A 4973-nucleotide genomic window follows, 5' to 3' on the forward strand; every position below is an offset into this window, starting at 1 on the left:
ATACTAATCCTCCCAAAAGAATTTGAATAGAGAACATCTAATTCTGACCATTAAGTCAGAAATCTCTTTCTAACAAACTTGGGTAACTGCAACATCGTTTTTCATGGAAAACATCCCAACTTAAAAAACAACCTAGAAAAGATTATAGCATCATCCAAATTCCAACCAACCAAGGCAGATGAAATATAAAGCTATGTTGAAGAACGAAACAAAACACCATCTTAATTGATTTCTTTCTGTCTTGCGTGAATAAAAATCCTAAACCGACTTCGATCTACCTGGAATTCAATGCTGATTGTGGCCTTTCTTTCAAGCATATAATGCTTGAGTAAGCTCAAAAGGCTGCCCATAGTAGTTGATAGAAGCAAATACTATAACAGTAGAACCCGCAATTTTAACCACTCAGATTATGGTGATATGATCATGTGATTAACACAAACATATGATTCCTTACAAGTCTCTTAGAAACGTCTCATTTCATAAATAAATAAAAAGATTCTGCATAGCCCTTTATTTTACACAACATCCTCTCTTCCCCCTATAACAAGATTCCTATGTTGAAGCTTGACAATCAATAAAACTGAGTTTCTAAAGTCTCATCATTGCACCGATATAAATAATGACAGATCTATATCCCAAAGCAAGTAGCAACTCCAGCCCCACAAGAATCATCAACATCTTGCACGAGGCTGCCAAAAAGGGAAAAGGGAAAGTATTCTTGGAACATAAAGTACCGTGAAGAAATATGCCAGACAAACATTTAGATGGTTACCTGTATGCATTGCTTGTGTAATATTCAGTTATAAACCCAATAACCAGCCCATAAACCAGTGGCAACACTCCTAACAAGTCCAACTCATAGATTAGATGTAACAATAGACATTAATGCCCCACATTTGCAAAAACAGAATTAACTATAAGTTATACCAGTTCTTCACATCCTCCTCTACTCCAAAATTGAAGATTTTGAAGGCCGAGGCCAATCCAATTAACAACTGCAGTCCCAAGAGTCATCAGAATAGTGGAGATGACAAGCTACTTCTTCAACCCAGCATGATGAAAAACTGAAAAAAAAAGACAGAAAAAATGAAGACCACTAAAATAAATATCGAAGAGGAAATGTAAATACATAAACTATGCAATTCCCCATCATAAAAAAATAGCAATCATACAACCTAGCATGATTTATGATAATATCCATCTAAATTAATCATATCCATACCATTTCCATCATAAATGTTTTTTCTTGTAATAAAAACAAGCCCTCATAATCCCTTGATAAGTACATTTTTCTCCAACGTGAAGATCATATGATTATCCACTTGCACGCCCATCGAAGTTAAGGCAAAAATACTATTATATCCACGAATAAGTTTTTGAAAATCTTTGGAGTCTCTTGTTTGGCTAGTATATAGTTGATACAATTCCTCTGGTATTTCATTAACATGTAAAGAAACCTGTCCATTTTGACAACATAGCGTTGGGGGCTCTCCTTTGAATCGCTTAGCTTTACAATATGCACAATCGACATCTTGCTTTAGTTTATGGAGATTCACCAATTCTAAAAATATACAGATGCAGATTAATCATACTTTTATTACATCATATTATTATATTACTTATAATGTAGAAGAAAAAATATAGGTTTTACATATTTTTATGTATACACACACAGATATATATATATATATATATATATATATATATATATACGAACCTGTTGGTCCATTTTGATTTTCTTCATTTTGGTTCTTTTTTTTTGCATATGCCTCTCTTCTTCTTCTCCGTAGCTCTTCTTTTTTTTCATTTGACAAGTTTGCATATCTTTGACGTTCTTTATTACAATGATGTAACTTCTCATTATATGTTTCTTCATGAGTAGCATGCTTTTTTCCATAATCCTTTGTCATATTATTTTCTGTACATAAATGTAAGCAACAAATTTAATTTAGACTATTTGGTAAGCTTTTTCTCAATACGTACAATAATAAGTACATCAAAACTGATATTCATATCTAAACTATCAAATGAGCAATTCCTTTACGTGTGGAGTCATTATGCAAAGAAATCAATTTAATAAATACTAAGGCAGTATTTATTAATCTTACTTGTTTTGTAGCATAAATATGTCAATCAAAGAAGGCAAAAGTTCTATTACTTGATCAAAATAAAAAAAGGCAGATAAACATATAAAATTTCACATAATTTGGAATACTCTACTTAGAACTTGTAAATAGTGGAGAAGTTTACCTTCAGCTTGGAAATTGTGCTAGACAGTAGTACCACAAGACAAAATCAAAATGCCTTCAAGAAATAACCCCAATGCTATAAGAGGTGGAAGAAACCAACCCTAAAAAGAGCAATAAGAACTTAGAAAATGATAGTGGGATGGAAAATGGAAAAAAAATGTGATTGCAAATATTATAGTAGTTCTACACCATTATAAAGCATCTAAGAGGAGCACTCATTTTCATGTTTAGAATAGTTAAAAGAAAAGCTATCTGCTTTTAATTTTTTTATATTGTCAGCTTATAAGAAAGAATTCCTAATTTTATTAGCGATAGAAAAACACTTGCCATTGGCTGCAGTGGAGAGTGGGTCAAACTCGGCACCCATATCAATGCCTCCACGTTGGAGGGTTCCCGAAGGGGAAACCCCAGAGGTCGACCCACCATTGGCAAATGACTATCCGAGGAGAGACGAGACGTTGGACATGTTCCCAGGCAAGTTCATGTTATTATTGTACTGCAAATGTGGGGAGAGGAGTGATGGAAAAGCGGATTGTGAAGGGACAGAAGCACCATTTTGTGCTCCCAAAATGCCGGAGTTTGTACACAGGAGAGAAGGAGAAACAGACTGGGCACCACCGACGGGTGCCGGAGGCCCCGACGGCACCATCCTCCCAAAGGCTCAAGTTAACAAAAAATTATAAAGTCAGTGACATTCACTAAAACCGCATGGACTATGGATTCAGAACCAGAACATCTGAACGGTGGATTTCTCACTCAACCAAACAGGCACTTTGCTCCCATATCCAAAGCTTGAAACCTCATAGCTTTCACAATACATCAATTCCATCAAAGAAGCCTTATGCCCAAGGACTGGACTAAGAAAAAGGCAAACTAAAGCCAAGAAAAAAGCTCCCAATCTTAACATTGTAAAACTACCCAACTATTTGTCAAGAAGGAATGGACAATCTTTGCCCAGTACCTACAAATTTGAAGAATCTCTCTATAGCAAGCAAAAAAAGGTAACTTGATCTCTAGAACCCGAAACCCACAAACCCTCTCAGCAATCAAACATAGTATATCAAATCTATAGAAAACAATAATGTGCTTAACTTAGTAAAGATCAAACAATGCAGCATCCAGGAACCAAAAATGAAGAAATTCACAAAGAAATCACAAAAATGAAGAAATTCACAAAGAAACCAGGAACTAAACATACATACAATATAATATTTATATAAAATGAGGAACAATACTGTATGAAGTAGGCATGCACTCCAGATTAAGAAAGTGAAAATTAAAGAGAAAGATCAGATGATATTAAAACAAGGGAATGAGTTCATTTTCAACTTCTATCGAAGCATTTCCACCCCCTTTTGTTAGTCTCCTTTTGACAATGAAAAGTTTTTCTGAAAATGACAAGAATACCCTTCAGTTTCTCCTATTCTGTTTATTTTCATATTTTTTTCCGAGCACAGTAAATTTCTATAGTAGAATCTAGAATGTAATCTTCAGAATCCTTGAAAGACCAACAAAAAAACTCTTATTTCTCAGGGAACACTAACACTAAAGGAGGGCGGGGTCACAAAAGAATCAGAGATAGATCATATTGTTTTAACCATTTATTCGAAGATTCTCCTAAATGAAGGCACAGACAAGCATCTTACTCTGTTAGCAAATGCAGAAAAGAAGAACTAAATACAAATGGATTCCATGATTGGGATTTCAAAAATCTATAACCCATCATCTTTCATTCATTTCAAAATAGAAGCATTAATTTCTAAGGAGAAAATGGCAACAAAGTGATCTTGACAAATATAGAGGATTAAAATCCACACATCATCCCCATTAGCAGATGAAGAAAGAAAAGCGACAAAGAGATTCAGATAAGTTACGATGACAGAATCAAGTCATTCAGGGTATTGAAAGCATCAGTTGTAGACTCAAGATTCATCCAACTATTGAAATCTTTTTCCTCTTAAATGATTCATCACTTTCAAGGCAGGAATCAACAGACATATGAGGGTTAAATCAATTCATGATTAGTGTTTTAAACTCCTCAATTAACAGCAAAATCCAACAGAAAGAAGATAAAAAATCAGAAGGGAGGAGATAGAATCGAACAAAGGAACATACCTTTCTTGAAACCCTTTGTAGATAGTGCAGCTGCTGAAGAAAAGAAAAATCAGATTAGTAACAACAGAGAATAGACCAAGCAGGAAATGAAAATCAAACAAAAGAAGAAACGGTCGTGACCAAAAGAAAAAAACCCAGCAAAAAAATATCCCAACCCACCAAAATCCTCTCCCACAAAACCTTGTTTTGCAGATATGATGTGAAAAATTACCTTATCCAACAAGAAATTGATTCGAAGGTGGGGAATCCTCTTCTTTAATGGCAGCTCCGTGCAATTTTCGTGAGGAATGAGAGATTTTCGTGAGGAATGAGAGCAGGACGGGTTTTGGAACTATGGGGACGAATATAAAGTAGAGTAAGACGACAGAACTCTTGTAGATGGAAACGCGTGACCGGGAAAGGTAAGGTCAAGATCACATGCCGTGGGATTTTTTACACCTGCCTTGAGGGGCGGAATGACAAAAAAGCCCAGGGAAATGGGACCGAACAGAAAGAATTAGAAAGCAAGGGTATGTAATTTCGGAAAAAGATGCAGACGAACATTCAAGGGTTTTCCTTTTAGTAGTAAAGGATTTGCTAGCAAACTTCTCCTATGCCACTTCTTGGCAT

General features: G+C 35.1%; 1 long non-coding RNA gene across 1 annotated transcript; it reads right to left on the bottom strand.

Moving 5' to 3' along the window:
- Positions 1-374: 374 nt before the first annotated feature.
- Positions 375-4716, bottom strand: LOC143851934 (uncharacterized). The gene is made up of 6 exons (XR_013236568.1): positions 4576-4716; positions 4365-4397; positions 2251-2350; positions 928-1064; positions 773-842; positions 375-689 (listed from the first exon to the last, which is right to left on the bottom strand). It is a non-coding gene; the product is annotated as an uncharacterized LOC143851934 (long non-coding RNA).
- Between the last annotated feature and the right edge of the window lie 257 nt (positions 4717-4973).

This window comes from Tasmannia lanceolata, unplaced genomic scaffold, assembly GCF_043159265.1.
Source record: "Tasmannia lanceolata isolate RefF3 unplaced genomic scaffold, GAP_Taslan_0.1 ptg000018l, whole genome shotgun sequence".
Taxonomy (NCBI): domain Eukaryota; kingdom Viridiplantae; phylum Streptophyta; class Magnoliopsida; order Canellales; family Winteraceae; genus Tasmannia; species Tasmannia lanceolata.